Below are 13,160 nucleotides of genomic sequence, written 5' to 3' on the forward strand. Positions count from 1 at the left end.
TTCTAAGATATTCATTCGCACTTCAACCTGAATGTGATGAACGTGACAATCATCATCATTCCCCCATAAACGCGTGCCTGACAACCACTTCCGTTCCACCTTAGATTGAATGAGTATCTCTTAGATCTCTTAATCAGAATCTTCGTGGTATAAGCTAGATTGATGGTGGCATTCATGAGAGTTCGGAAAGTCTAAACCTTGTCTCTGGTATTTCGAGTAGGACTCTGGGATTGAATGACTGTGACGAACTTCAAACTCGCGAGTGCTGGGCGTAGTGACAGACGCAAAAGGAGGGTGAATCCTATTCCAGTATGATTGAGAACCTCAGATGATTAGCCGTGCTCTGACAGAGCATTTGGACTATTTTCACAAGAGGATAGGATGCAGCCATTGACAAGGGTGATGCCTCCAGACGATTAGCCATGCAGTGACAGCGCATCGGACCATTTTCCAGAGAGGATAAAAAGTAGCCATTGACAACGGTGATGTCCTTACATAAAGCCAGCCATGGAAAGGAGTAAGAATGATTGGATGAAGACAGCAGGAAAGCAGAGGTTCAGAGGAACGAATGCATCTCAATACGCTTATCTAAAATTCTAACCAATGAATTACATAAGTATTTCTATCCTTATTTTCTATTTATTATTAATATTCGAAAACTCCATAACTATTTGATATCAGCCTGACTGAGATTTACAAGGTGACCATAGCTTGCTTCAAGCCGACAATCTCCGTGGGATCGACCCTTACCCACGTAAGGTTTATTACTTGGACGATCCAGTGCACTTGCTGGTTAGTTGTATCGAAGTTGTGAATGAAAAATGATTTATTAAGACGTGCGTACAGAGTTTCTGGCACCGTTGCCTGAGATAACAATTTTGTGCCCCAGAGGGATTCACCTTCTTTTTGTCTGAAGGTTTGGACTTCCACTCTAAGCTTGCTCAACTTTTGAGGTGGAAAGAATTTGGTCAAGAAAGCATTGACCAACTTTTCCCAAGAGTTCAGGCTCTCTTTAGGTTGTGAGTCCAACCATGTCCTAGCTCTGTCTCTTACAGCAAAAGGGAAAAGCATAAGTCTGTAGACCTCGGGGTCAACCCCATTGGTCTTAACAGTGTCACAGATTTGCAAGAATTCAGCTAAGAACTTATGAGGATCTTCCAATGGAAGTCCATGAAACTTGCAATTCTGCTGTATTAGAGAAACTATTTGAGGCTTCAGCTCAAAGTTGTTTGCTCCAATTGCAGGAATTGAGATGCTTCTTCCATAGAAGTCAAAAGTTGGTGCAGTAAAGTCACCAAGCATCTTCCTTGCATCTCCACCATTGTTGTTATTTTTGGCTGCCATGTCTTCTTCTTTTTTGAAAGTTTCTGTAAGGTCCTCTCCAGAGTGTTGTGCTTTAGCTTGTCTTATCTTCCTCTTTAGAGTCCTTTCAGGTTCAGGATCAGCTTCAACAAGAATGTTCTTATCTTTGTTCCTACTCATATGAAAAAGAAGAGAACAAAAAAGAAGAGAAATCCTCTATGTCACAGTATAGAGATTCCTTTATGTGAGTAGAAGAATAGAAAAATGAAGTAGAGAAAGAATAAGAAGAATTCGAACACAGAGAGAGGGAGAGGGTTCAAATTATAAGAAGAAGAGAAGTATTAGTAATTAAATAAAATAAATAGAAAGAGATGAGAGGGGAGAGAAATTCGAATTTAAAAAGAGGGAGAAGAAAAATATTTTTTTTTATTTTAATTAATTAAGCTAGAATTCGAAAATTAAGAAAAGAAATAAAAGTAATATGAAAACTAAATAAATTAATTAATTAAAAAGATTTTTGAAAAAGTTGTTAGTTGGTTTTCAAAAATTAGAGGTAGAGAAGTAGTTAGGTGATTTTGAAAAAGATAAGAAAGAGTAAACTTTTTAAAAACAAACAAAAAAAATCAAGTGGTTAATTGAAAAAGATTTGAAATCAATTTTGAAAAGATAGGAAGTTAGAAAAAGATTTTGAAATTAAATTTTAAAAAGATATAATTTGAAATTTATTTTGAGAAAGATTGAAAAAGAAATTAAAAAAATTTGATTTTTGAAATTAAAGTTGATGACTTGACTAACAAGAAACTAAAAGATATGATTGTAGAATTTAAAGATTGAACCTTTCTTAATAGGCAAGTAACAACTTGAAATTTTTGAATCAAAACATTAAATGTTAGCAATAATTTCGAAAATATGAAATAAAAATAAGAAAAAGATTTTGAAAATCAATTTTGGAGAATTTTCGAAAAACATGAAAGAAAAATGAAAAAGATTTGAAAAGATAGCATTTTTAATTTGAAATTTTGACTTAACTAACAAGAAACAACTAAAATTTAAAACTTTTGACTAAACCAACCCAAAATTTCGAAATTTATGAGTAAAATAAGGGAAAGATATTATTTTTGATTTTTGAATTAATGTGAAAAGAGAAAAACAACAAAATGACACAAAACATAAAAATTTAAGATAAAAATAAATAATGCATGCAAGAACACTTTGAATGTCAAGATGAACACCAAGAACACTTTGAAGATCATGATGAACATCAAGAACATGTTTTTGAAAATATTGAAGAAAAGAAAAACATGCATGACACCAAACTTAAAAAATTTTAAACTTTAGACACTAATAATTCAAAAATGCATATGAAAAACAAGAAAAGACACAAAACAAGAAAATTTAAAGATCGAAAAAGGAAAATCATCAACAATAACTTGAAGATCAATGAAGAACACAATGCATGAGTTTTTGAAAATTAAAGAAAAGTTAAAACATGCAATTGACACCAAACTTAAAATTTGACACTAAACTCAAACAAGAAACAAAAAAATTTTTTGTTTTTATGGTTTTATTGATTTTTTTTGTATTTTTCGAAATTATTTTGGAAAATGAAAATAAAGAAATTCAAAATTTTTAATAAGAATTCCAGGATTCCGGTAATGTTAGTCTAAAGCTTCGGTCCAAAAGATTAGACATGGCCAATGGCCAGCCAAGCTTCAGCATACAAATATGGACATGTCCTTTCTACAATGGAAAGTAGAAACCTCGGTCCAAAAGATTAGACATGGCTTAACAGCCAGCCAGGTTCCAACATATCTCATGAATCTCTAGAATTCATTCTTAAAAATTCTGAAGAACACATTTTTTTTGAATTTTTCGAAAACTAAAACTTTTTTTGTATTTTTTTTGAAAATAAAAATAAAAATAAAAGTTTAAACATAAAATAAAATTACCTAATCTAAGCAACAAGATGAACCGTCAGTTGTCCAAACTCGAACAATCTCCAGCAACGGCGCCAAAAACTTGGTGTGGGAAATCGTGATTCACACTTTTCACATTTCCGCACAACCAACCAGCAAGTGCACTGGGTCGTCCAAGTAATAAACCTTACGTGACCACGGAGATTTTCGGCTTGAAGCAAGCTATGGACATCCTTGTAAATCTCAGTCAGGCGGATTTAAATAGTTATGAGGTCTTGATAATTAAAATATAAATAAAACATAAAATAAAAATAAAGTTACTTATGTAATTTATTGGTGTGAATTTCAGATAAGCGTATGGAGATGCTTTGTTGCTTATGAACGTCTGCTTTCCTATTGCCTTCTTCCAACCATGCGTGCTCCCTTCCATGGCAAGCTGTAAGATCCTCTCAGTTAAAATGGTCCTCTACGGTTTCTGCACGGCTAATCAACTGTCGGATTTCTCGTCTCGGATGAAAAATACCAGGTACAGCTACCGCATGGCTAATCATCTGTTGGTTCCTACTAGCGTTGGAATAGGATCCATTGATCTTTTTGCACACTGTCACTTGCACCCAACATTCGCAGGTTTGAAGCTCTTCACAGTCATTCCTTCCCAGATCCTACTCGGAATACCATAGACATGGTTTAGACTTTCCGGATCCCAGGAATGCTGCCAATAGTTCTAGCCTATACCACGAAAATACTAATATCACAGACTCGGTCCGTGTATTAGATACCCAAGAGAATATACTCTGGCTGTCGTCCAATGACTACGTTGAACATCATGTAGACCGCTTGTGGTTGTCAGTCATGCGGATCTTGGTTAAGCGAGTAACGAAGATAGTGGGTGATTGTCACGGGTCACCCCTTCATTCTAAATTAACTGAATTAAGTACAAGAGTATATCTTGGAGAAGAAGTAGGCATGAATTGAAAGAAAAATAATAGTACTTGCATTAATTCCTGAAGAATAGCAGAGCTCCACACCTTAATCTATGGGGTGTAGAAACTCCACCGTAGAAAATACATAAGTGAAAAAGGTCTAGGCATGGCCGTGAGGCCAGCCTCCAAACGTGAAAAGATGATCAATGTTACATATGATCAAAAGATCTCCCCATCTAAAATAAATCTCTAAAAGTAGTTTTTATACTAAACTAGTAATCTAGGGTTACAGAAAATGAGTAACTAAGTGCAGATAGTGCAGAAATCCATTTCCGGGGCCCACTTGGTGTGTGCTTGGGCTGAGCATTGAAGCTTTTTCGTGCTTAGGCTGTTCTTGGAGTTAAATACCAGCTTTGGTGCCAGTTTGGGCGTTTAACTGCAATTCTGGTGCCAGTTTGGCTATTTTACGACAGAATGTTTTAGGCTGGCTTTGGACGCCAGTTTGGGAAATCAAATCTCGAGAAAAGTATAAACTATTATATATTGATGCAAAGCCCAGGATGTCTACTTTCCAACGCAATTAGGAGCGCACCAATTGGGCTTTCTTAGCTCCAGAAAATCCACTTCGAGTGCAGAGAGGTCAGAATCCAACAGCATCTGCAGTCCTTTTTCAGCCTCTGAATCAGATTTTTGCTCAGGTCCCTCAATTTCAGCCAGAGAATACCTGAAATCACAGAAAAATACACAAACTCATAGTAAAGTCCAGCAATGTAATTTTTGAATAAAAACTAATAAAAATATAATAAAAAGTAACGAAATCATACTAAAAACTATGTAAAAACAATGTCAAAAAGGGTATAAATTATCCGCTCATCACATATAGTTAGGGGAGCAGCTCAATTGAACTGTTTTGGCCAAGATTTTGTTTTTTTAGGCCCTTCTAACCATTGATGCTGAAAGCCTTGGATCCTTGCTCTTGCCTTTTGGTTTAAAGAGCTATTGGCTTTTTGCTCTTGCTTTTTGGTTTTAAGAGCTATTAGTTTTTTCTTCTGTTTTTTTCTTTTTCTGCTTCTCTTTTTTTTTTTTTTCGCGTATACCTCTATTATTTTCTTTTATTTATTTTTTGCTGTTTTTTCTTGCTTCAAGAATCAATTTTTGGATTTTTCAGATCACCAACAATACTTCACTTTCATTATTATTCTTTCAAGAGCCAACATTCTTAACTCTAACATCAAATATGCACTGTTCATTCATGCATTCAGAAAACAAAAGCAATGCCACCACATCAAATAATTGAACTATTCTTAATATATAACTCAAAATTCATGCATCTTACTTTTTCTTTTCAATAAAAAAAATTTTCTTTTAAGCAAGGTGAGAGATGCATGGAACATTTTATAGCTTAAGACATAAAATAAAGATGATCATGCACTTAAAACCAGACAATAAGATAAAATACATGGAAAATAGATAAATGACATAGGCAAAGGGAAGTATGGAATGAATCCACCTCAATGATGGCGGCTACTACTCCTTCTGGAGGGTCCAATGGAGTGCTTGATTTCTTCTATGTCACGCCCTTGCCTATGTTATTCTTCCCTCATAACTTTTTGATCTTCCCTCATGGCCCTTTGATATTCTCTTATTTCATAGAGGATGGTGGAATGTTCTTGATGTCCTATCCTCAACTGATCCATGCTGAAGCTTAATTATCCTAAAGAAGTATGCAATTGGTCCCAATAGCCTTGGGAAGGAAAATTCATCCCTTAGGGCATCTCAGGGATTTCTTGTTTAGGCAGCTCCACATGCTCTTGCTGTGGTCCATGTGCTAGCTCTCTAGTTTGCTCCATCCATCTTTTAGCGATGGGCTTGTCCTCCTCAATGGGAATGTGTCCTTTTATGACAATTTCAGCTGAATTGCACATATGATAGATAAAGTGGGGGAATGCCAACATTACTAAGGTGGAAGGCTTTTCAGCTTTCTTGTACAACTCTTGAGGTATTACCTCATTTACCTCTACCTCACTTCCAATCATGATGTAATGCATCATGATGGCCCTGTGAATGGTCACTTCTGACCGATTGCTAGTAGGGATGATAGAGCGTTGGATGAATTCCAACCATCCTCTAGCTACGGGCTTAAGGTCAAGCCTTCTCAGTTGGATAGGCTTGCCTTAAGCATCCCTCTTCCACTGAGATCCTTCCACACAAATGTTTGAAAGGACTTGGTCCAGTCTTTGATCAAAATTGACTCTCCTAGTGTAAGGATGTGGGTCTCCTTGCATCACTGGAAAATGGAGAACCAACCTTAAACGTTCCAGGATGAAATCTAAGAGTCGCCCTCGGACCATGGTGCTCCAATTTTTGGGATGTGGGTTCACACTAGTGTCATGATTTTTAGTGACCCATGCATTAGTGTAGAACTCTTGCACCATTAAGATTCCAGCTTCCGAAATAGGATTGGTTAAAACTTCCCAACTTCTCCTCCGGATTTCTCTTTGGATCTCTGGGTACTCATTCTTTTTTAGTTTAAAAAGGACTTCAGGAATCACTCTCTTCTTTGCCACTACTTCATAGAAGTGGTCTTGATGAGCTTTGGTGATGAATCTCTCCATCTCCCAAGATTCGAAGGTGGAAGCAACTGCTTTCCCTTTCATCTTTCTAGAGGATTCTCTGACTTTGGGTGCCATAGGTTTGAATGAAAAGCATCAAGCAAGGCTTTCCAACACCAAACTCAAAAGCTTTGCTTGTCCTCGAGTAAAATAAGAATAAAAGGGAAGAAAAGAGTAGTAGAAGAAGAGGATACAGTGGAGAAAGAGGGAAAGAGGGTTCGGCCAAGGGGGCTTAAGTGTATGAATGGTGTGTGTATGAAGGGTAGCAAGAAAGGGTATTTATAGGGGTGGGATTGGGTAGGGTTCAAATGAATTGGTGGGAATTGGGTGTTAAAATTTGAATTTAAAGTGGGTGGGGGTTGGTGGGATTTCTGATGGTTTTGGAAAGAGATATAGATGTGATTGGGTTAGGGTTTATAGGGAAGAGTATGTGGGGAAGAGTGAAAATAAGAGAGAGAAGAAGGTGGGGTGAGTAGAGATTTTGTGGGACCCACTGATCCTGAGGGGCTAGGAAATTCGAGTTCCCTGCCTCCTTGTGGGCGTTGAACGCCCAGCTCCTGCTCTTGACTAGCATTCAATGCCAGCTTGATGCCCCTCTTGGGGCGTTGAACGCTAGGTTTCTTCCTTCTGACTGGCGTTCAACACCAGCCATGTGCTCCTTGGCTGGCGTTGAACGCCAGCTTCATGCTCCCTGGCTATTAAAACTGAAATAAACTTAATGAAAAATAGAAATAACTTTAATTATGGTTAGGTTGCCTCCCAATAAGCACTTCTTTAACGTCACTAGCTTGATGGTTAGCTAATTACAGAGATGGATAGGGGCTCGGAATTTTGCCCCTCATAGTGGATTTCTTGCCTATCATCTCATGGATAAATTCCACATATTCCAGAGACAGTATCTTATTCATAGTATGTGGAATGACTGGGTTGTCAGTGAAGACAACTCTCATGCCAGGTGAGAGGCCTTCAGTGGGGATCTTCTTGTCCCTCCAGCCTTTAGGTACTTTCTTTTTAGTACTAGTGTTTTCAGTGCTTGATAATGGCTGCCCAACACCAAACTTAGAGTTGGTGTCTGGGGGCTCTGTATAGCTCTACTCTAAGAGAAAGGGTTGGAACACTAAGTTTTGTATATCTGTCTCTTTTCTGTCAGAGGGAGAGTTGGGGTTAGGCATTTTGAACAAGATGTGGTCCTCCCCTAACTGTAGAATCAGTTCTCCCTTTGCTACATCAATGATGGCATTGGCAGTGGCTAGGAAGAGTCTTCCAAAGATGATGAATTCATCCTCTTCTTTCCTAGTGTCCAAGATTATAAAATCTGCAGGGATGTAAAAGTTCTCAACCTTTACTAAGACATCCTCTACCAGACAATATGCCTCCGTCATTAATTTATCTGCCATCTCTAATGAGATTCTTGCAGGTTGTTGACATGGCAGAAATTGGCGAGTTAAGAAATTGTTATAAGAGATACGTTGCAAGTACAGTTCTTAACCAACCAAAAATCCACTTATCAATTTAGAAGGATTGTCACAAAATTAAAATTTAAAATACTGGGAGTATAAATCCCAGGTCATCTCCCAACGAGTTGCAGAAAGGTGTGCTATTTTATTAATCAGATGTTTTCTAAAATGGGTTGAGTTGATAAACAGGAAATTAAATTGGAAAATTTATGTAATTTTAAATAAAAACTTTGACTGGGAGTAGATTAGTTGGAAGCCCTATTCTTGTTGGAGTACTCTCAAGATTAATTGATAATTGAGGGTTGTTCTGCTTAGTTATCCCTTACTAGGTAGAGGAAAGTCAAGCAAGTTAGAAAGTTATTTCTATTCACAAGTTCCAATCCTTCCCCTTGGAAAGGATTAGTGTCAGTGACTAGAGGACAATCCAACAATAAACCCAATTACAATTTTTCTCTTGAGCTTTCCAACTCAAGGTCCTCCTTTCAATCAACTCCCAATCAAGTTATGGAACTACTTGCTCATTATGAATGTAAACTTCATAACATAAGAAAGGGAAGTAAAGAAAGACATGATAAATAATAATAAAAAATATCAATTAAAAATAAAAGTAGTTCTTGTATTAATAAATTCTAAAAATAATCCAATAATAATTCTGAATAAATAAAGGACATGGAAGAGCAAGAGACAAGTAAGGAAACAAACTAGAATGATGAAGTTCTGACAGAGGTAATTACTCTTCTTAATATCCCAATCCAAAAAGCAATAAAATCAAATCCTAAGAACTATAAATGTGTAGAGAAAAAACCTAGAGGAGAGGTAAAATCAGATCTAAAACTAAAATTATGCGGAATGAATGTTGTTCTCTGGTCTCTGCATGTTCCCTGGCTCTAATCTGCTTTTCAGGGCCGAAAATTGGGTCAAAACAGGGCCCAAAATCGCTCTCAGCAAATTCTGCAGATTCTACAGATCGCGCATGTCACGTGATCACGTCATCCAGGCGTTCGCGTCATCCAGTGTTTTGCCTTGCCACGCGTGCGCGTCGTCCACGCCTCCGCGACACTGGTGCAGTTTCCAATCCGCGCGATCGCGTGAGCCATGCGTCCGCGTCACTGCAATTTCCTCTATGTCATGCGATCGCGTGAGCCATGCGCCCACGTCACTTCTCGCTGGTCATCTCCTTAATTTCTTGTGTTCCTTCCATTTTTGCAAGCTTCCTTTCTGATTTCCAAGTCATTCATGCCCTATAAAGCCTGAAACACTTAACACACAGATCACGGCATCAAATGGAATAAAAGGGGAATTAAAATATAAAATTAAAAGTCTCTAGGAAGCAAGTTTTCAACCATAAAGTATTTTTAGGAAGGAATTATAAATGCATGCTTATTTAATGAATAAATGGGTAAAGATTTGATAAAACCACACAATTAAACACAATGTAAACCATAAAATAATGGTTTATCAACCTCCCCACACTTAAACATTATCATGTCCCCATGCTTAGTTGAAGGAGATAAAATAAATGAGTAGGAACATGTAAAACTCATGCAATGCAATGCAACCTATATATGTGAATGCAACTATATGATTCTTGTCCACTTGGTCAAAAGTAAATAAGCTCTTCAAGACAATCACAAATCAAATTCCACTAATTCAATTCTTATTCAGTAAGAACAGATAAAAATGCAAGAAGGTAGCTCATGAAAGCAGGGAACATAGAATTTAAGCATTGAACCCTCACTGATGATGTATGTATGCTCTAATCTCTCTAGTGTATAGGGTAATCACTCTATCCTTCTCTAATCATGCTTTCTAATTTTTGTTCTTCACCTAACCAATCAACAACATTTAATATACCAATGCAAACATCATGAGGTCTTTTCAAGGTTGTAATGGGGCCAAGGTAAGGGTAAGGATACATATATGGTTAAGTAAGCTTATAAATTGAATCTTTAATTAACCTTAGCTTTAACCCACACATATGTACATTCTATATAACTTAAATTTCATACCTAGCTACCCAAAATTTTTCTTTCACATTCCATACTCATGTATCAACTTTTATTTTAATTTTATCATACATGGATTGATCTTTGAATTCTTAACTTAACATTGGGGAAATTTTGTCCCCTTATTTATTTATTGACTATTTTTTTTATCATAAACATAAAAATAAACATAGCTTATCAATGCACATAGATTTTTAATTCTTATAGTTTCACGTGAGCAGGTACCCAAATTCCCATTATATCATCATGACACATTCCCTCATTATCTTTTGTTCCCACAATTTTCCCATACTTAATTAACATACAATTCTATCTTAAGCTAACCAAAGATTCAATTGGGATATAAAATTGTTTTTCTGCTTAAGGCTAGTAATGTGGTAAAATAAAGAACAAATGGGATTTAAAGGCTCAAAGTGGCTAACAAAGGTAATTGAAAGGGTAGGTTTATTTGGGATAAGTAAGCTAAATAGATAATGGCCTCAATCATATGCAAGCATATAAATATATTAAGCATTGGACATATAGGATGAAACAAAATATAAATTACAATCATAGAGAAGTAAACACACAAGAATAAAATAATTATGGTTAAATAATGTAACCATGTATAAAGGCTCAAAGTCTTACAGGTTGTGTGTTCTTTAGCTCAAAAACCATGTTCCAAATATAACTTCAAGCAAATTTAACATAAAAGTTTTGATTAAAATTAGTGAAATTTTGTTCAAAAAATGGGGTCTTAGAAGAAACTTATTGTCTTTTCAATCAAGTAGAACATGCATGCAACTATCTTATTACTATGCAATTTATCCTATTCTACAAAATAAAAACTAACTAAATAACCTATTTTATTGGTGTTAGAGAAGAGAAATTACCTCCGGAAGTCAGGTACTGACCGACCTCCCCACACTTAAGGCTTTGCACCGTCCTCGGTGCCATCTGTCAGGAACAAATGTGGGATGGTAGCAGTATCTCCACAGTCGGGACCATCATGGCTCCCTGTGCTGGTAAAGGAAGTGGAGTCCGGGGTGTCTGAGTCCTTGAATTTTCCCATAATCAGCTCCTTAAAGTATGTGAATCGGCGCTTGTTACGGCGCTCTCTTAGCTTTGCTTTGTGTTCCTGCCGATCCAACCTTTCAAGTATCTGATGGAGCAGTTGAGTGGTTGTAGGTGCTTGTGGTGTTGAAGGAGGAATCTCTTCAGCCGATTCAGTAGGCTGGCTTGTAGTGGCTGCTAGAGGTCTGATGTATTTCCCGTTAAGGACATACTGATCTTCCCGTGGAAGCATGGCTTTGGTGTCCCCAATTCTGTAGGAGACTCCGGTTGCTGAGACGAGATCTGAACCCAAGGCGGGAAAAGGTAAGTTGTCCGCAATTTGTACGTGTCCCATAGCACTCCGGATGTGTCTTGGTAGGTTCAGAGGCTGGTCTATAAGGATGCACCATAGTAGAACGGCCATGTCGGTAGTGAAGGAGGACTCGTGGGTGCTCGAAAAGACGTAATGGGGCATAATCTGTGCCCATACTCGAGCCTCCAAGGTGAGTGCGGAAGCCAATATTCCCTTAGGACGGGAACGATGGTATCCGTAGATCCATCTGCTTCCAGGTAGTGCGATAACTCTGAGAACAGCGTCCCAGTCAAATTGGTACATCTGGCGCTTGAGTGCGACTTCTTGAAAGGCGTCCAGTCTTTCTGGAGTAGGGGGAAGATCTAAAGCTCGTTGAATGGCCTCTTCTATGATGGGGATTTGCTTTTGACGGACATAGACAGACTGCAGGGTCAGTAGGTGGAAATTGGAGTAGAACTCTACTACCCAAGAAAGATTAATCTGCCATTGCTGTCTCTGTAGGAAACCCCATTGTCTTCGTGCAATTTATGGCTCAACAAATTCAGCAATATGGTTTGGGAGGAGAAGAAGGTATTCATTGTTGTGACTCCTTTCTGCCAGGATGGGGAGCATCTGCTCACAGTAGCGATTGGTAAATCGCGCAGTGTCCTTTGCTGGGAAGGCTTTCTCTTTATCATCAACCTTTATAATGCTCTTAATTCTTTTTGTTGAGGGTTTAACTGCAGATGAAGATGGCTCTGCCACTAATACTCATTTTGTTCCTCTCCTTGCTGTTGATTTGGGGGCAGCTTTCTCCTTGCCTTTCTTGGTGGCCATCCTAAAAGGGAGAAAAGAAAAAGTATGTCAAAATGTCAAGGGATAGAGCAAGGAAGAGAACGGGAAAGGTGGTAAGTAATGCACATTAAAAGATAAATGATGTTAACACATGGTCATGACTACATGTGAAAAGTTATCAACGGAAAATAGCCAGTGCATATGATGACAATTGAATGCAAGGCATTGGCATGCAGGCAAAGGCATGTGTAGCGTAGATCAAGCATTCAATGTCCATGTTAAATTACCACAGAATTCAAACTAACAACCTGTTTGTAATAACAATTATATTAAATTAATAAAATATAAAAAAGAGGTTTTGTGAAAAGAAGGCATTTAGGGTAGTAGAATAAAAGAATTCAAAAATAGTGCACAATGCCATATGGGCATTTTCACAAACACATAGCATGCGTGGTAGGTAAGCTATTGAAAATAATAAATGGAACATGCAAGCAACCCTTTAAAAATATAACATATAATTGCCAAACAAGTTCTTAACAATCCACAAGCAAACAAAAGGAATAATAAGGACCCTACAAAATATCTAACACCAATTAAAAGAAAAAGAAAGAAAAGGAAAACATGGATAATGCAAGTAAAAAGAAAAAAAAAGGAGAAGAAAACATAAATTAAGAAGAAGAATAGAAAAGTAAAGAGGGAAGATGAAAAGAAAACCTTATTAATGGTGGTGAGAGAGAGAAAGTAGAAAGTGAGAAAGAAGGAAGGAGAAGAAAAGGGAAGAAATTAATGAGGAGGGAAAAGAAAACGTAGGGTTTGGGGAAGGAA

The sequence above is a fragment of the Arachis hypogaea genome, chromosome 13 (genome assembly GCF_003086295.3).
Source record: "Arachis hypogaea cultivar Tifrunner chromosome 13, arahy.Tifrunner.gnm2.J5K5, whole genome shotgun sequence".
NCBI lineage: Eukaryota > Viridiplantae > Streptophyta > Magnoliopsida > Fabales > Fabaceae > Arachis > Arachis hypogaea.